This window comes from Arachis hypogaea, chromosome 19, assembly GCF_003086295.3.
Source record: "Arachis hypogaea cultivar Tifrunner chromosome 19, arahy.Tifrunner.gnm2.J5K5, whole genome shotgun sequence".
In the NCBI taxonomy this organism is placed as follows: Eukaryota; Viridiplantae; Streptophyta; class Magnoliopsida; order Fabales; family Fabaceae; genus Arachis; species Arachis hypogaea.
The window spans coordinates 111,855,988-111,876,709 of record NC_092054.1 but is presented as its reverse complement, the minus strand read 5'-3'; the positions used below and the strand labels follow the sequence as shown (position 1 = coordinate 111,876,709).

The 20,722-nt window shown below is 40.4% G+C and overlaps 1 non-coding gene across 1 annotated transcript; it reads right to left on the bottom strand.

Annotated features, from left to right (window-relative positions):
• Positions 1 to 6,752: 6,752 nt before the first annotated feature.
• On the bottom strand, positions 6,753 to 6,860 carry LOC112781462 (small nucleolar RNA R71). Its single transcript, XR_003192238.1, has one exon. It is a non-coding gene; the product is annotated as a small nucleolar RNA R71 (small nucleolar RNA).
• Between the last annotated feature and the right edge of the window lie 13,862 nt (positions 6,861 to 20,722).

Genomic DNA, 20,722 nt, shown 5'->3' with positions numbered 1-20,722 from the left:
CCCTCCTTCTCACTCAATTCAGCAAGGTTTTGAACAAGTTGTTCCATTTGCCTTTCAAGTCTTCTGAGTGAGGCCTCCTGGTTCTTGCTTATCATCTCTTGATGTTTCTTTATTTCTTCCCGCTCTATTATCATCATTTCTTGAATTTTTATGGACCTCTCCATCAGCATTTCTAGAATATAGATTCTTTGAAAGGTTGGAAGGGGTTGTGGCTGTGTCAATTGTGGTGGTTGACGAAGGTCATTTTGAACGAATGGTGAGGTAGGACGGGGTTGGGAGTGTGTGTGATTATTGTTGTGGGGGTGTGTTTTAAATTGGTTTTTTAAGCTGGGAGTGTTGCAGTTGAAGTCCCTTGGTTTTTGGTTTTGGTTCTCAACCCCCCTCCCATTAGAATGAGTTCTCCAAGGTGGATTGTACACATCATTCTGAGGCCTGTGTTGGAGCATGCTAGAGTGATTGCTTGGAGATTGCAGTTGCTCATAACTCTGTTACTCATGGTTAATGACCCCAAAACTGTGTTCAGCTTGATTACTCCCATGTGAGCTTTGAGTCAGGTTGTATGTATGTATTACAGCATGTCTCAACTTAGTGATTTTCCTAGCCATCATGTCCAGTTGTTGTAGAGTCTGCTGATGTATCTGCTTGTTTTGGCTTATTACTGCACTAGCACCTTCAATTTCTTTAGCTTGTGTGAATGGATGCACTTCTGCCTCTGGCTTAACAATTCTTTGTGATGGGTTCAATTTGACTAGGAGCCCATTCACCAGTTCTTCCCATCCGATAATGCTTCCTTGTGGAAAGGCTTCAAACCACTGGGCAACATCATTCATGGCTATGGATAGTTCTTTCGAACTATGGGTTACATTATCATCCAAGGTGGGGGTATTACTCTCATGATTGCTAGAATTTGTTGAGTTCCCTTCCATGATCTGCACAGTCACAACCAATTCAAGTGAAGATAGAGCATATTCAGGCCAGGATATGATTGAAGGATCAGTTGACACAAAGTATCAAACAGTTGGCAAACTTGAGAGAGTAATGAACGAAAACCACTCCTCTCGTTTGTTTTTCAAGCTATGAAAATCATATTCAGCAGGATGAGCCAAGGAAATTTCACTCTATTGCTAGAATGAGGTTTCTATTAGCTCAGGCAAAACTTCAAACAGTTAGTGTGTCAGTCAAAATTAGAGAAAAATAAAGAAAAAGTGCTTGATCTAGATCACCACCTCGCTTAATCATTGTCAATCTAATCAATCCCCGGCAACGGCGCCAAAAACTTGATGAGATATTTTGGAGGAAAAATAAATCTCTCCCAAAACACACAAATCTAACCGGCAAGTGCACCGGGTCGCATCAAGTAATAAAAACTCACGGGAGTGAGGTCGATCCCACAGGGATTGAAGGATTGAGCAATTTTAGCTTGATGGTTAATTTAGTCAAGCGAATCAAGATTTGGTTGAGTGTTTTGTGATTTGTAGAAATTAAATTGCATTAAAGTAAAGAGAACAAGAAATAAATTGCTGAAACGTAAAGGACAAGAAATTAACTGGCAGAAACTTAGAGTGCAAGAAATGTAAATTGCGGAATCTTAAAGTGCAAGAAATGTAAATGGCTAGAAATGTAAAGGGGATTGGGGATTGGATTTGCAGAATTTAAACAAAGGAAAGTAAATAGCATCAAACAGAAGAGTAAAAGAGAATTGGGATTGAATCGGATATGAAGCAGAAACGTAAATGAACATGGAAAGAAAGAAACAGAATGTAAATTGGGGATTTGGATCTCAGGACCCAGAGACTAGAAATCTGAGTCTAGATCTCAATGCCTTCCTAGATCCAACAAGAACAATTGCAAGGGAATTGTAAATTGCAAGGAAAGTAGATGAGAAGTAAGTAACAGAAACGGAAATTAAATTTCAGTAAATAAAGCAGAGAGATCCAAGGATGAGATTGAAACAGAATTTCTTCAATTCTCCAATCCAAGATCCAAGACAATTGTAATTTAAATTGAAAGCAATAAAACTGAGAGAAAGAGAAGTGAATTCTCCTTCCCCCAAGACAAAGAAATTAAAGTTCACTCAACAAAAGCTCTCCGAAAACTATTATGAAAATTCCAAAAAGAAAGCTCTCCGAAGAACTTGAATTCTATCCTATTTATACACTTTCTTCAAATGATATTCAAGCCTTGAGTTGGGCCTTTGCTCTTGGTGGAATTGGGTTGAAAGAGGCCTTGGTTGATTGCTCTTGAAATTTGGAGAAGAACCAAAGTGAACCAATTGAACCGGTTTTGAGGTTAGCAAAATTTGGACCAAAAGTTTGAGCCAAAGTTTGGGGTCTAACTTTGGCTCCAACTTTTCATATCCGCTAGCACATTTTGCTGATATCAACGTTGGTGCCAACGTTAGGGGTCCAACTTTGACCCTAACGTTGGCCTTGCCTAATGTGCTTGTGGCGCCAACGTTAGCCACCAAGTTAGGGGGCTAACGTTGGCGCAAACTTTTGCTCCTCTCCCTTGAATTTTCATGTGCCAACGTTAGCCTCCAAGTTAGGGGTCTAACGTTGGCGCAAACGTTGGTGCCCAGGGGAGAAATTCATGTGCCAACGTTAGCCTCAAAGTTAGGGGGCTAACGGTGGCGCAAACTTTTGGTGCCCAGGGGAGAAATTCATGTGCCAACGTTAGCCTCAAAGTTAGGGGGCTAACGTTGGCGCAAACTTTTGAAGCCCAGGGGAGAATTTTCAAGTTCCAACGTTAGCCTCCAAGTTAGGGGGCTAACGTTGGGGCTAACTTTTCAACCAAAAGTTTGTGCAAAAGTTTGATGCTAACTTTAGGTCCAGCTTTTTGCTTCCTGGTTCAATTTCACTTATTCCATTGTCCTCTCTTCACTCCTAGCCATTCCTTCTTGCTTCAACCTTTCTCCAAGCTTTCTTCACCTATCATTAATCAACCAAACACATCAAAGCTATGCTCAAAGTCATGAGATATTCATTCTTTCATAATATGCAACAAATATAGCATAAAACCTCATGAAATGGCATGAATTCATACATGGTTGATTCAATCAAGGGAAACATGAAAATCTACTCAATTAGCTTGCTTGTAGCTCAAGAAAGTGCATAATTCTAATGAAAACAAGAGAAAAAGACTAGCTAAAATAGGCTAGGATGACTTGTCATCACCCGGAAGTGGATTTATGCATCAATTACTTACTTCTGTAAACCCTAGTAGCTAGTTTAGTATAAATAGGACTTCTTACTGTTGTATTAGACATCTTTGAATCCGGGATTGTATCTTAGGATCATCTTTGGATGCCTGGTTCTTAGATCAGAGGGGCTAGCCATTCGGCCAAGCCTGGACCTTTCAATTATGTATTTTTAACGGTAGAGTTTCTACACTCCATAGATTAAGGTGTGGAGCTCTGCTGTTCCTCAAAGATTAATGCAAAGTACTATTGTTTTTTATTCAATTCAACTTATTCCGCTTCTAAGATATTCATTCGCACTTCAACCTGAATGTGATGAACGTGACAATCATCATCATTCCCTATGAACGCGTGCCTGACAACCACTTCCGTTCTACCTTAGATTGAATGAGTATCTCTTGGATCTCTTAATCAGAATCTTCGTGGTATAAGCTAGATTGATGGCGGCATTCATGAGAGTCCGGAAAGTCTAAACCTTATCTGTGGTATTCCAAGTAGGACACTGGGATTGAATGATTGTGACGAACTTCAAACTCGCGAGTGCTGGGCGTAGTGACAGACGCAAAAGGATAGTAAATCCTATTCCAGTATGATCGAGAACCTCCAGATGATTAGCCATGCAGTGACAGCGCGTTGGACCATTTTCACAGAGAGGAATAGGGCGCAGCCATTGACAAGGGTGATGCCTCCAGACGATTAGCCGTGCTGTGACAGAGCATTTGGACCATTTTTCAGAGAGGATTAAAAGTAGCCATTGACAACGGTGAAGTCCTTACATAAAGCCAGCCATGGAAAGGAGTAAGACTGATTGGATGAAGGCAGCAGGAAAGCAGAGGTTCAGAGGAACGAAAGCATCTCTGTGCGCTTATCTGAAATTCTCACCAATGATTTACATAAGTATTTCTATCCTTCTTTTATTATTTATTTTCGAAAACTTCATAACTATTTTATATCCGCCTGACTGAGATTTACAAGGTGACCATAGCTTGCTTCAAGCCGACAATCTCCGTGGGATCGACCCTTACTCACGTAAGGTTTATTACTTGGACGACCCAGTGCACTTGCTGGTTAGTTGTATCGAAGTTGTGACAAATTATGAATTGAGATTAGAGCACCAAGTTTTTGGAGCCATTACCAGAGATCACAATTTTGTGCACCAAGTTTTTGGCGCCGTTGCCGGGGATTGTTCGAGTTTGGACAACTGACGGTTCATCTTGTTGCTCAGATTAGGTAATTTTCTTTTTGTGTTATTTTCAAAAAATTTTCAAAATTCTTTCAAAAATTTCTCCTTTGTTTTCGAAAAAAAAATGTTTTCAAAAAAAAAACATATTTTTCTTCAGAATTTTTAAGAATGAATTCTAGAGTTTCATGAAGCCTGGCTGGCTGTAAAGCCATATCTAATTCTTTTGGATAGGGTATGTCAGGCGTGTCATGTCTGAGTTACATACTAAAGCTTGGCTGGCTATTAAGCCATGCCTGACCCTTTGATTGGAGCTTTAGACTAAAGAGCATAAGATTCCTGGAATTCATATTAAAAATTTTGGAATCCTTATTTTTCTTTTTCAATCAATTTTCAAAAAATACAAAAAAAAATTAGAAAATCATAAAAATCAAAAAAAAATATTTTTTTTGTGTTTCTTGTTTGAGTCATGTGTCATGTTATACGTTTGGTATCAATTGCATATTCATCTTGTATTTTTCGAAAATTCATGCATTCATAGTGTTCTTCATGATCTTCAAGTTGTTCTTGGTAAGTCTTCTTGTTTGATCTTGATGCTTTCTTGTTTTGCATCTTTTCTTGTTTTTCATATGCATTCTTGCATCCATAGAGTCTAAACATGAAAGATTTCTAAGTTTGGTGTCTTGCATGTTTTCTTTGCATATAAAAATTTTCAAAAATATGTTCTTGGTGTTCATCTTGACATTCAAAGTGTTCTTGGTGTTCATCTTAACATTCATAGCATTCTTGCATGCATTCATTGTTTTGATCTAAAAATTTTCATGCATTGCACCATTTTGTTGTTTTTCTCTCTCATCATAAAAAATTCAAAAATAAAAAAAATATCTTTCCCTTTTTCACTCATAAATTTCGAAAATTTAAGTTGACTTTTTCAAAGCTTTTTAAAATCTAGTTGTTTTTATGAGTCAAATTAAAATTTTCAATTAAAAAAATCCTATCTTTTTCAAAATCTTTTTGAAAAATCAAATCTTTTTCATTTTTCTTAGTTATTTTCGAAAATTTTAAAAAATATTTTTCAAAAATCTTTTTGTTATCTTTACCTCATAATTTTCGAAAATAACATCATCAATTAATGTTTTGATTCAAAAATTTCAAGTTTGTTACTTGCTTGTTAAGAAAGATTCAAACTTTAAGTTCTAGAATCATATCTTGTGATTTCTTGTGAATCAAGTCATTAATTGTGATTTAAAAAAATCAAATCTTTTTCAAAACTAATTTCAATCATATCTTTTCAAAAATATCTTTCTATCTTATCTTTTTCAAAATCATATCTTTTTAAAAAAAAATTTGATTTTAAAATATCCTTTCTAACTTCTTATCTTCTTATCTTTTCAAAATTGATTTTCAAATTTGTTTCAACTAACTAACTAACTTTTTGTTTGTTTCTTATCTTTTTCAAAACTACCTAACTAACTCTCTATCTCTAATTTTAAAAAATATCTTCCCTCTTTTTCAAAATTTCTTTTTAATTAACTAATTATTTTAACTTTTGATTTTAAAATTTCAAAAATTACTAACCTTTTTCAAAAACTATTTTCGAAAACCACTAACTCTTTTTCAAAAAATTATTTTCGAAAATTCACTTCCCCCTTTCATCTTCTTCTATTTGTTTATTTATTTACTAACATATCTTCCTCACTCACCAAAAATCTGAACCCCCTCTCTCTCTCTCTGAGTTCAGATTTTTTTCTTCTTCTTTTCTTCTACTCACACAGGGACCTCTATACTGTGGTAAAAAGGACCCCTATTATTATTATTTTTCTGTGCCCTCTTCTTTGTCATATGAGCAGGAACAAGGACAAGAATATTCTTGTTAAAGCAGATCCAGAACCTGAAAGGACTCTGAAGAGGAAACTAAGAGAAGCTAAATTACAACAATCCAGAGATAACCTTTCAGAAATTTTCGAACAGGAAGAGGAGATGGCAGCCGAAAATAATAATAATGCAAGGAGGATGCTTGGTGACTTTACTGCACCAAATTCCAATTTACATGGAAGAAGCATCTCCATTCCTACTATTGGAGCAAACAATTTTGAGCTGAAACCTCAGCTAGTTTCTCTGATGCAGCAGAACTGCAAGTTTCATGGACTTCCATCTGAAGATCCTTTTCAGTTCTTAACTGAATTCTTGCAGATCTGTGATACTGTTAAGACTAATGGAGTAGATCCTGAAGTCTACAGGCTCATGCTTTTCCCTTTTGCTGTAAGAGACAGAGCTAGAGTGTGGTTGGACTCTCAACCCAAAGACAGCCTGAACTCTTGGGATAAGCTGGTCACGGCTTTCTTAGCCAAGTTCTTTCCTCCTCAAAAGCTGAGCAAGCTTAGAGTGGATGTTCAAACCTTCAGACAGAAAGAAGGTGAATCCCTCTATGAAGCTTGGGAAAGATACAAGCAGCTGACCAAAAAGTGTCCTTCTGACATGCTTTCAGAATGGACCATCCTGGATATATTCTATGATGGTCTGTCTGAGTTATCTAAGATGTCATTGGATACTTCTGCAGGTGGATCCATTCACTTAAAGAAAACACCTGCAGAAGCTCAAGATCTCATTGACATGGTTGCTAATAACCAGTTCATGTACACTTCTGAGAGGAATCCTGTGAGTAATGGGACGCCTAAGAAGAAGGAAGTTCTTGAAATTGATACTCTGAATGCCATATTGGCTCAGAATAAAATATTGACTCAGCAAGTCAATATGATTTCTCAGAGTCTGAATGGAATGCAAGCTGCATCCAACAATACTCAAGAGGCAGCTTCTGAAGAAGAAGCTTATGATCCTGAAAACCATGCAATAGCAGAGGTAAATTATATGGGTGAACCTTATGGAAACACCTATAACCCATCATGGAGAAATCATCCAAATTTCTCATGGAAGGATCAAAAGCCTCAACAAGGCTTTAATAATGGTGGAAGAAATAGGTTTAACAGTAGTAAACCTTTTCCATCATTCACTCAGCAACAGACAGAGAACTCTGAACAAAATACCTCTAATTTAGCAAACTTAGTCTCTGATCTATCTAAGGCCACTGTGAGTTTCATGAATGAAACAAGGTCCTCCATTAAAAATTTAGAAGCACAAGTTGGCCAGCTGAGTAAAAGGATCACTGAAATCCCTCCTAGTACTCTCCCAAGCAATACAGAAGAAAATCCAAAAGGAGAGTGCAAGGCCATTGAATTAATCACCATGGCCGAACCTGTGAAGGAAGGAGAGGACGTGAATCCCAAGGAGGAAGACCTCCTGGGACGTCCAGTGATCAATAAGGAGCTTCCCTTTGAGGAACCAAAGGAATCTGAGACTCATCTAGAGACCATAGAGATTCCATTAAACCTCCTTATGCCATTCATGAGCTCTGATGAGTATTCCTCTTCTGAAGAGAATGAGGATGTTACTGAAGAGCAAGCTGCCAAGTTTCTTGGTGCAATCATGAAGCTGAATGCCAAATTATTTGGTATTGAGACTTGGGAGGATGAATCTCCCTTGTTCACCAATGAACTAAGTGATCTGGATCAACTAACATTGCCTCAGAAGAAACAGGATCCTGGAAAGTTCTTAATACCTTGTACCATAGGCACCATGATCTTTAAGGCTCTGTGTGACCTTGGTTCAGGGATAAACCTCATGTCCCTCTCTGTAATAGAGAAACTGGGAATCTATGGGGTACAAGCTGCTAAAATCTCATTAGAGATGGCAGACAATTCAAGAAAACAGGCTTATGGACAAGTAGAGGACGTGTTAGTAAAGGTTGAAGGCCTTTACATCCCTGCTAATTTATAGTCCTAGATACTGGGAAGGATGAGGATGAATTCATCATCCTTGGAAGACCCTTCCTAGCCACAACAAGAGTTGTGATTGATGTTGACAGCGGTGAATTAGTCCTTCAATTGAATGGGGACTCCCTTGTGTTTACAACTCAAGGTTATCCTTCTGTAAACATGGAGAGGAAGCATAAAAAGCTTCTCTCAAAACAGAGTCAACCAGAGCCCCCACAGTCAAACTCTAAGTTTGGTGTTGGGAAGTCTCAACAATGCTCTGAACATCTGTGAGGCTCCATGAGAGCCCACTGTGAAGCTATTGACATTAAAGAAGCGCTTGTTGGGAGGCAACCCAATTTTTATTTATCTAATTTTATTTTTCTTGTTCTTTCATGTTTTATTAGGTTCATAATCATGTGGAGTCATAAAATAAATATAAAAATTGAAAACGGAATCAAAAACAGCAGAAGAAAAATCACACCCTGGAGGAAGACCTTACTGGCGTTTAAACGCCAGTAAGAAGCATGTTTTGGGCGTTCAACGCCAGAACAGAGCATGGTTCTGGGGCTGAACGCCAGAAATGGGCAGCATCTGGGCGTTTGAACGCCAGAAATGCACCCTGGAGAAGAGCTGGCACTGAACGCCCAGAACAAGCATGGTTCTGGCGTTCAACGCCAGAAATGGGCAACAAATGGGCGTTCAACGCCCAGAACAAGCACCAATCTGGCGCTGAACGCCCAGAGTTGTGTGCAAGGGCATTTTGCATGCCCAATTTGGTGCAAGGTTGTAAATCCTTGAACACCTCAGGATCTGTGGACCCCACAGGATCCCCACATACCTCCATTCACTTCTTCTCACCCCTCTTTCACACAATCCCATAAACACTCTTCCCCAAAACTCTTCACCAATCACCTCAATCTCTCTTCCCTATCACCACTTCACCACTCACATCCATCCACTCTTCCCCATAAACCTACCTCATAAGCTCCACCTACCTTCAAAATTCAAAATCAATTTCCCACCCAAAATCCACCCTTATGGCTGAACCATACCCCCCTCCCTTCCCTATATATAGCCCTCCATTCTTCCTCATTTTCACATAACACAACCCTTTCTTCTCTTCTTGGCCGAATACACCACCCCCCTCTCCTCCATATTTTCTTCTTCTTCTTCATCTCTTCTTTCTTCTCTTGCTCGAGGGCGAGCAAAAGTCTAAGTTTGGTGTGGTAAAAGCATATGCTTTTTGTTTTTCCATTACCATTGATGGCACCTAAGACCGGAGAATCCTCTAGAAAAGGGAAAGGGAAGACAAAAGCTTCCACCTCCGAGTCATGGGAGATGGAAAGATTCATCTCCAAAGCTCATCAAGACCACTTCTATGATGTTGTGGCCAAGAAGAAGGTGATCCCTGAGGTCCCTTTCAAGCTCAAAAAGAATGAGTATTCGGAGATCCGACATGAAATCCAAAGAAGAGGTTGGGAAGTTCTAACAAAACCCATCCAATAAGTCGGCATCCTAATGGTTCAAGAGTTCTATGCCAATGCATGGATCACTAGGAACCATGATCAAAGTAAGAACCCGGACCCAAAGAATTATCTCACCATGGTTCGGGGGAAATACTTAGATTTTAGTCTGGAAAATGTGAGGTTGGCGTTTAACTTGCATATGATGCAAGGAGATGCACGCCCCTACACTAGAAGGGTCAACTTTAATCAAAGGTTGGACCAAGTCCTCATGGACATATGTGTGGAAGGAGCTCAATGGAAGATTGACTCCAAAGGCAAGCCGGTTCAACTAAGAAGACTGGACCTCAAGCTTGTAGCTAGAGGATGGTTAGAATTCATACAACGCTCCATCATCCCCACTAGCAACCGATCCGAAGTTATTGTGGATCGGGCCATCATGATTCATAGCATCATGATTGGAGAGGAAGTAGAAGTTTATGAAGTCATCTCCCTTGAACTCTACAAAATAGCCGAAAAGTCCTCCCCCATGGCAAGGCTAGTTTTTCCTCATCTTATTTGCCATCTCTGCTACTCAGCTGGAGCTTTCATAGAAGGAGACATTCCCATTGAGGAAGAGAAGCACATCACTAAGAAAAGGATGGAGTAAGCAAGAGAGCCCATTCATGGATCTCAAGAGACGCATGAATCTCATCACCATGAGATCCCGGAGATGCCTCAAATGCATTTTCCTCCACAAAACTATTGGGAGCAATTAAACACCTCCCTAGGAGAATTAAGTTCCAACATGGGACAATTAAGGGTGGAACATCAAGAGCACTCCATCATCCTTCATGAAATAAGAGAAGATCAAAAAGCAACGAGGGAGGAGCAACAAAGACAAGGAAGAGACATAGAAGAGCTCAAGGACATCATTGGTTCCTCAAGAAGGAAACGCCACCATCACTAAGGTGGACTCATTCCTTGTTCTTACTTTCTCTGTTTTTCGTTTTCTCTATGTTAAGTGCTTATCTATGTTTGTATCTTCATTACATGATCATTAGTATTTAGTAACTTTGTCTTAAAGTTATGAATGTCCTATGAATCCATCACCTCTCTTAAATGAAAACTGTTTTAATTCAAAAGAACAAGAAGTACATGAGTTTCGAACTTATCATTGAACTTAGTTTAATTATATTGATGTGGTGACAATGCTTCTTATTTTCTGAATGTATGCTTGAACAGTGCATATGTCTTTTGAAGTTGTTGTTTAAGAATGTTAAATATGTTGGCTCTTGAAAGAATGATGACAAGGAGACATGTTATTTGATAATCTGAAAAATCATAAAAATGATTCTTGAAGCAAGAAAAAGCAGCAAAGAACAAAGCTTGCAGAAAAAAGAGAAAAAAAAATAGGCGAAAAAAATAGAAAGAAAAAGAAAAAGCAAGCAGAAAAAGCAAAAAGCTCTTAAAACCAAGAGGCAAGAGAAAAAAGCCAATAACCCTTAAAACCAAAAGGCAAGGGCAAATAAAAAGGATCCCAAGGCTTTGAGCATCAGTGGATAGGAGGGCCTAAAGGAATAAAATCCTGGTCTAAGCGGCTAAACCAAGCTGTCCCTAACCATGTGCTTGTGGCGTGAAGGTGTCAAGTGAAAACTTGAGACTGAGCGGTTAAAGTCAAGGTCCAAAGCAAAAAAAGAGTGTGCTTAAGAACCCTGGACACCTCTAATTGGGGACTTTAGCATAGCTAAGTCACAATCTGAAAAGGTTCACCCAATTATGTGTCTGTGGCATTTATGTATCCGGTGGTAATACTGGAAAACAAAGTGCTTAAGGCCACGGCCAAGACTCATAAAGTAGCTGTGTTCAAGAATCATCATACTGAACTAGGAGAATCAATAACACTATCTGAACTCTGAGTTCCTATAGATGCCAATCATTCTGAACCTCAATGGATAAAGTGAGATGCTAAAACTATTCAAGAGGCAAAAAAGCTACAAGTCCCGCTCATCTGATTGGAGCTATATTTCATTGATAGTTCGGAATTTATAGTATATTCTCTTTTTTTTATCCTATTTGATTTTCAGTTGCTTGGGGACAAGCAACACTTTAAGTTTGGTTTTGTGATGAGCGGATAATTTATACGCTTTTTGGCATTGTTTTTAGTAGAATCTGGTTACTTTTAGGGATATTTTCATTAGTTTTTATGTTAAATTTACATTTCTGGACTTTACTATGAGTTTGTGTGTTTTTCTGTGATTTCAGGTATTTTCTGGCTGAAATTGAGGGACTTGAGCAAAAATCAGATTCAGAGGTTGAAGAAGGACTGCTGATGCTGTTGGATTCTGACCTCCCTGCACTCAAAGTAGATTTTCTGGAGCTACAAAACTCAAAATGGCGCGCTTCCAATTGCTTTAGAAAGTAGACATCCAGGGCTTTCCAGCAATATATAATAGTCCATACTTTTCCCAAGTTTAGAGGATGAATACTGGCGTTCAACGCCAGCTCTCTGCCCAATTCTGGCGTCCAGCGCCAGAAACAAGTTGCAAAGTGGAGTTCAACGCCCAAAATGGCACAAAAACTGGCGTTCAACTCCAAGAATGACCTCTCCACGTGTAGACTTCAAGCTCAGCCCAAGCACACACCAAGTGGGCCCTGGAAGTAGATTTATGCATCAATTACTTACTTCTGTAAACCCTAGTGGCTAGTTTAGTATAAATAAGACTTCTTACTATTCTATTAGACATCTTTGAATCCGGGATTGTATCTTAGGATCATCTTTGGATGCCTGGTTCTTAGATCAGAGGGGCTGGCCATTCGGCCATGCCTGGACCTTTCACTTATGTATTTTTAACGGTAGAGTTTCTACACTCCATAGATTAAGGTGTGGAGCTCTGCTGTTCCTCAAAGATTAATGCAAAGTACTATTGTTTTTCTATTCAATTCAACTTATTCTGCTTCTAAGATATTCATTCGCACTTCAACCTGAATGTGATGAACGTGACAATCATCATCATTCCCTATGAACGCATGCCTGACAACCACTTCCGTTCTACCTTAGATTGAATGAGTATCTCTTGGATCTCTTAATCAGAATCTTCGTGGTATAAGCTGGATTGATGGCGGCATTCATGAGAGTCCGGAAAGTCTAAACCTTGTCTGTGGTATTCCAAGTAGGACTCTGGGATTGAATGACTGTGACGAATTTCAAACTCGCGAGTGCTGGGCGTAGTGACAGACGCAAAAGGATAGGAAATCCTATTCCAGTATGATCGAGAACCTCCAGATGATTAGCCATACAGTGACAGCGCATTGGACCATTTTCACAGAGAGGAATAGGGCGCAGCCATCGACAAGGGTGATGCCTCCAGACGATTATCCGTGCTGTGACAGAGCATTTGGACCATTTTCTAGAGAGGATTAAAAGTAGCCATTGACAATGGTGAAGTCCTTACATAAAGCCAGCCATGGAAAGGAGTAAGACTGATTGGATGAAGGCAGCAGGAAAGCAGAGGTTCAGAGGAACGAAAGCATCTCTGTGCGCTTATCTGAAATTCTCACCAATGATTTACATAAGTATTTCTATCCTTCTTTTATTATTTATTTTCGAAAACTCCATAACTATTTTATATCCGCCTGACTGAGATTTACAAGGCGACCATAGCTTGCTTCAAGCCGACAATCTTCGTGGGATCGACCCTTACTCACGTAAGGTTTATTACTTGGACGACCCAGTGCACTTGCTGGTTAGTTGTATCGAAGTTGTGACAAATTATGAATTGAGATTAGAGCACCAAGTTTTTGGAGCCATTACCAGAGATCACAATTTCGTGCACCAAGCACCACACCTAAGACAGTCCCAGGCACCTCAGAACAACCAACAGCAGGCCCCTCAAATTACTTAGCCCCCTTCTTCTACTAATGATGATATGCTTCACTCTATTGCACAAGGATAGAAAGACCTTCAGAATACACTTACCTCTAGCATCAATGGTCTTACCTCCACTTTACAAGCTCTCATCTCCCGGATGGAACCGCCTTCCACTCCCAACAATCAACCTTCAAGCTCAAGTGCACTTCCTTCTCAACCTTTACCCAACCCCAAAGGTGGAATCAATGCCATTACTTTGAAGTCCAGAACCACACTGAAAGAGAGGAGTCAGGAGGAGCCAAGCTCAAAGGAAGATATCCAAGCTGAAGACATTGTTGAGGTGGAGGATGTTGAAGAAGAGGAGGAAGTACAAGACATGGTTGAAGAAAAAGCAGCTCAACTAGGGAATGGAACACCCAAAGAAGCTGAAGTCACAAGAGAAGCCATTTCTATTCCATTTCCACACCTTGCTAGGAAGTCCAGGAAGTAGATGGAGCTAGACTCCAAGATGGTGGAGATCTTCAAAAAGTTTGAGGTAACAATTCCCCTTTTTTATGCCATTTGCCAGGTACCTAAATATGCAAAGTTTCTAAAAAATTTATGCATGAATAAAGATAAAATACAAGATTTAGAAACTATCCTTCTAGGTAGCTCTATTTCTGCTTTAATGGGTGATATACCTGAAAATATAGTGATCCAGGTCCATGCATGGTTACTATTACTATAGACGGTGTAAAATTTTCTGACTGCATGTGTGATTTAGGCACGTGTGTTAGTATAATACCATTATCTATATATGATGCTTTGAGGCTCCCTCCCTTAAAAAGGTCGGCAGCATGTTTTGTTTTGGCAGATAAAAGCATTATCTCTGTGGTTAGAATTGCTGAGGATGTGCTGGTGAGCATTAAGGGGCTCACATTTGCTATTGACTTCTATATTTTAGAGATGCCCCCTAATGACTCAGGAAGACCATCATTCATCCTGCTTGGAAGGCCATTTCTGAAGACTTCAAAGTTCAAGTTGGATGCATTCTCAGGAACTTACTCCTTTGAGATAGATGGCAGAGCAGTGAGCTTCAACTTGGATGAAGCCATGAAGCATCCTCCGGAAGATCATTCCATCTTGCAGTGCGACATCATTGATGAAACTGTAGCTGCAGTTCACCAGGAGGAAGTAGAAGAGAGGCACATGGAGCAAGATGCAAGTGTGGGGACGCCCCCTAAACAAGATGAAGACACATTGCCATCTTCACTAGCTCCAGATGATCAAGTGCCTAGCCATGAGTAGAAAATAGAGTTAAAGCCCCTTCCACTCCACCTCAAGTATGATTACTTTGAGGATCATCAGAAGCTCCCAGTTATCATTGCAAGGGAACTCACTTCCCAACAGGAGGATCAGCTGCTTAGTATGCTGAGAAGACACAAGAAAGCAATTGGGTGGAGCTTGGCAGATATAGTAGACATCAGCCCTCAGGTTTGTGAGCACAGAATATTTTTAGAAGAGGGAGCAAGGCCTCTCCGCCAACCTCAAAGGCGGTTGAACCTCACCATCTTAGAAGTTGTCAAGAAGGAAGTGACCAGACTGCTTGAAGCTGATATCATCTACCCCATCTCAGACAGTGAATGGGTCAGTCCAGTACAAGTGGTGCCAAAGAAGTCTGGAGTCACAATAGTAAAGAATGAGCATGGAGAGCTTCTAACAACTAGAGTGCATAATTCCTGGAGGGTATGCATTGATTACAGGTGCCTCAACCAGGCTACTCGCAAGGATCACTATCCCCTGCCATTTATCGATCAGATGCTTGATCGTTTGTCAGGTAAATCACATTACTGCTTTTTAGATGCTTACACAGGATATTTTCAAATTCATATAGCTCCTGAGGATCAGGAAAAAACTACTTTTACGTGTCCCTTTGGAACGTATGCATACAAGAGGATGCCTTTTGGCTTATGTAATGCACCAGCTACTTTCCAAAGATTTATTATGAGTATTTTCTCAGATCTTATTGAGAACTGTATGGAAATTTTCATGGATGACTTTAGTGTGTATGGTGACTCATTTAGCCTTTGCTTGGATAGTTTAGCTAGAGTATTAGACAGGTGTGTTAGTTCAAACCTTGTATTAAATTTTGAAAAATGTCATTTTATGGTAAAATAAGGTATTGTTCTAGGACATGTTATTTCTAATACTGGTATTTCTGTAGATCCAGCAAAGGTAGATGTGATTTCTAGTTTACCTTACCCCTCCTCCGTGAGGGAAGTCCGTTCGTTCCTTGGTCATGGAGGTTTCTACCGGAGATTTATCAAGAACTTCAGTAAGGTAGCATTGCCTTTATCTAGACTGTTGCAGAAAGATGTTGAGTTCGAGCTGAGTGAGGACTGCATGAAAGCGTTTGATAAGCTAAAGATCGCCTTGACTCAAGCTCCGATTATGAGAGGACCAGACTGGAGCCAGCCTTTTGAGATTATGTGTGATGCCTCCAACCATGCAGTAGGAGCAGCACTGGCTCAGCGCGAAGGTAAGGACCCTTTTATAATTGCTTATGCCTCTAAGACCTTAGACGCTGCTCAGTCTAATTATACTACCACTGAAAAAGAGCTTCTGGCTATTGTTTTTGCTCTGGATAAATTCTGAACCTATTTACTTGGTACTAAAGTGGTAGTATACTCAGACCACGCAGCTCTAAAATATTTATTAGCTAAAAAAGGGTCCAAACCAAGGTTAATACGTTGGATATTGTTGCTGCAAGAATTTGATTTAGAAATTAAGGATAGGAGTGGTTCCCAAAATTTAGTGGCGGACCACTTGAGTCGCCTAGAGCACATTAAGAATGACTCCATGCCTATCAATGATGCTTTTCCATTTGATAGGTTGCACGCAATATCTGAAGTAGTTCCTTAGTATGCACCTGTAGCTAATTATCTAGTTAGTCATACTTTCCCTCCTAATTTTACTAAGCATCAAAGAGACAAGCTGAAAAGCGAGTCTAAATATTATATATGGGATGACCCATATATATGGAGGTATGGTGCTGACCAGGTAATTAGAAGGTGTGTGCCTCAATCAAAATTTCAGTCAATTTTAGAGGCCTGCCACTCTTCTGAGAGTGGTGGACATTTTGGCCCTCAAAGAACAGCTAGAAGAATTTTAGACTGTGGATTCTGGTGGCCCACTTTTTTTAAGGATAATGCTGCCTTCTGTAAATCTTGTCCCCATGCCAAAGATTTGGTAATATATGCAAGAGGGATGAGATGCCCCAACAGCTTATGCTATTCTGTGAGATTTTTTTATGTTTGGGGCATTGTCTTCATGGGCCCATTCCCAAACTCTAGTGGTTTCTTATATATATTGTTAGCTGTAGATTATGTTTCTAAATGGGTGGAAGCAATTCCTACCCGTACTGATGATGCTAAAGTTGTTGTCTCCTTTGTTAGAAGTCATATTATCTGTCACTTTGGATCACCACGAGCAATCGTGAGTGATCAAAGCACTCACTTTTGTAACAGGAGATTAGTAGGTCTACTGAAGAAGCATGGGATTGTTCACAAGGTAGCAACAGCTTATCATCCTCAGACCAATGGACAAGCCGAGGTGTCTAACCGAGAGATAAAGTGCATACTGGAGAAGATAGTCAAGCCTCATAGGAAGGACTGGAGCACCAGGCTTGTAGATGCGCTCTGGGCTTATCGGACAGCGTATAAGACACCCATAGGAATGAGTCCCTTCCGCCTAGTCTATGGCAAAGCTTGTCACCTCCCAGTGGAGGTGGAACACAAGGCTTTCTGGGCGGTAAGGGAGTGTAACATGGGATTTGAGAAGGCTGGTGCTGAAAGGAAGCTGCAACTAGCAGAATTGGAGACCCTTCGACTCAAAGCATATGACAACTCCAGACTATATAAAGAGAAGGTGAAGGTTGTGCATGACAAGCACATCAAGAGAAGACATTTCAGACTTGGGGAGCTAGTTCTCCTCTACAACTCAAGGCTAAGGCTCATGCCAGGCAAGCTAAGATCAAGATGGGAAGGCCCCTACAGGGTAGAAAAGGCTGAGCCATATGGAGTCTTTCACTTGAGTCATCCATCAAGTTCCAAATTCATCAAGGTCAATGGACATCGCTTAAAGCTGTATCATGGTGAGAAGATGAAGGACAATAAAGAGCTGGAGGTCTTCCTCTTGGAGGACCCACCAACAGAAGCAGATTGAGCTTGGGAACCGTCCAACTTAAGGACGTAAAAGCAAAGTGCTAGGTGGGAGACAACCCACCATGGTATGATCGTTCTTTTTCATTCCTAGTTTTATTTTATTTTGTTTTTCACAGTATTCATTCATAATTTCTGCATATTCATCTGCATTCTGTATTTTGCATTCTGCATATAAAAAATAATATCAATGCATTAAAAAAATTGGCACTCGACGCGCAAGCATCGCTGACGCGCACGCTTCATATGTGAGTGCGAAAATAAGAAGAATTGAACAGAGAGTTAGGCAAGAGTGGTGATAGAAGTGTGCTTTGCACACAAGCAAGACCACGCGTACGCGTCCCTCATGCGTGTGCGTCGCTTGCGATTTCACCAGATCACGCGTGCGCGTCCCTCACGCGTACGCGTGACCCTGCAAATCGGCGTAAATGGGTGTTTGGCCAGAGAGTTATGATGGTGTGGGGTTGGAACTGTGTTGGGAGCACAACCCCCATCACGCGTACGCGTCCCTGATGCGTGCGTGTCGTTTTTTCAATAATGGCCATCCACGCGTGCGCGTCCCTGACGCGCACGTGTCATGTGCATTTTTGGCTCTCGTGCGTATCTAACAGAGAGTTGTGAATGCGCGGGGCTGCCTTCGCGCCAATCGCACAACCCATATCACGCGTACGTGTCCCTGACGCTTACGCATCACTTGGAAATCGCGCGACCCACGTGTACGCGTGCCTTACGTGTACGCGTCGTATGCGACGCACAATTAAACCACCTCACCGCCTGATTTCAATTCTCCCATCCCCCAATCCTAATTCTTTTCAATCCTAATTATTTCTTCTTTCTTCTTTCTTTCTTCTTCCTTATTCTTTCTTCATATCTATTACTTCCTTCTTCCCTTCTTCATCTTCACAATCAGGTTTCTTTTCTTCTTCCCATCCACTCTTTCATGATTGCATTTATTTATTTTTCTTTCTTCTAAATTTTTCCTTTAGCTTAATTTTCTATGGTTTCTTTTTCTTTTCTTTTTCTTGCATTCTTATGTTGGTGTTGGAATTTTATTTGGACATTACCTTATTATAATGAAGCTTGTAGATATTATGAGGAGTGATTTGACAATTGATATTTTAATTTGGCTCTCATGTACATTTGGATTATATTATTTTCATTCCTACTTTGACTTGCTCACCAAGTGTTTGTGAAAAAAGCACCAATGGCATCTTGAACTCTATTTTGTTTTACTCTTTTACTTGAATGCCCCTTTTTCACAGTACTTGTACTCCACATGTATTTGGGATTATCATTCACAATTGTCATCACACAAGTATTCTCTAAATTGGCACATTTATTAGTTGATGCTTGAGTTATGCTTCTCATGCCTATTCCTTGCATGCTTTTACCTCTTGCATCTATTTAATTATGAATTGCCTTCTTGCTCTTAATTGATGTCTTACCTACATGTTGTAGCTACCATGTATTTAAGCTATGATCTTTTCTTTGGCATTCATTATCACTTAGTATTTTCTTCCCTCCGATTTTAGTTATATATATATATATTTCACCTTCCTCCTCTTTCTTTCTTCCTTAGGCATGGGTACCAAGAAAGGAAAAGAGAAGGCCACTGACAAGACACCAGCAAGGAGAGGAACCAAAAGAACACCAGCTAAGGCACTTCCATCTTCAAGCGTAAAGCCACCAACAAAGCGGGTGAAAAGGATCATTAAAGTTGATGAATCTGAAAAAGCCTTTCCCGCACGAGACTCCACACGGTTCACTAACAGTTATTGCCAACAGATGTTCCCCATCCTAGCTGAGAGAAACTACAACAATGAGCATCTACTCATTGTCCCAACATACTTTGTTGATTTTGTGGAGTCCCGCATAGAGAGAAAACAGTGGAGATTTTTGAGGAGGCAGCCGCGAGAGGCCAACTTATCATGAGTAGTTGAATTCTACTCCAACTTCTACTCGCCTACTCTGTAGACTCTCTACGTCCGTCAGCAGCAAGCTCCTGTCTCTGAGAGTGCCATATAGAGAGCACTGAACCTTCCACCTAGTCCAGATGGATGGGATGCATATCAAGAAGCATCTCGTAAGCGCCGGATGTATCAGTTCGATTGGAATAGTGTCCTTGGAGTTATAGCCCAACATGGCAGCAAATGGATCTACTGGCAGCATCGTTCAAAACCCAAGAACATCTCAGCCCAGTCATTCACCCTGGAGGCTCACGTGTGGGCACAGATTATGTCCCACTATATCTTTCTGAGAACTCACGAGTCGACCTTCACAGCCGACATGGCTATTCTCATCTGGTGCATCCTGACAGAACAACCCCTCAACCTGCCCCGACACATCTGGCAAGCAATGGGACACGTACAGATTGCGAGTAACCTGCCGTTCCCCGTCTTGGTTTTAGATTTAGTCTCTGCAGCTGGTGTATCCTATCGGGTTGAAGACACGAAGGTCATGATCCCTAGGACCGACCGGTATGTCTCGAATGGGAAGTATATTAGGCCACATGTTCCCTCTGCGAGCTGGCCTGCAGGCCCATCTTTGGATACCCCTCCTTCCTCTACTCTACCATCATCCACACCACAAGCACCATCTACCCATCAGATGTTCCTTCAGATCCTTGAGAGGTTCGACCGGCAAGACCGGTGGATGGAGCAAATGGAGCGCCGTAACAAGTGCCGATTGATGAGCGGATAATTTATACGCTTTTTGGTATTCTTTTTAGTATGTTTTTAGTAGGATCTAGTTACTTTTAGGGATGTTTTTATTAGTTTTTATGTTAAATTCACATTTCTGGACTTTACTATGAGTTTTTGTGTTTTTCTGTGATTTCAGGTATTTTCTGGCTGAAATTGAGGGACTTGAGCAAAAATCAGATTCAGAGGTTGAAGAAGGACTGCTGATGATGTTGGATTCTGACCTCCCTGCACTCAAAGTGGATTTTCTAGAGCTACAGAACTCAAAATGGCACGCTTCTAATTGCGTTCGAAAGTAGACATCCAGGGCTTTCCAGCAATAT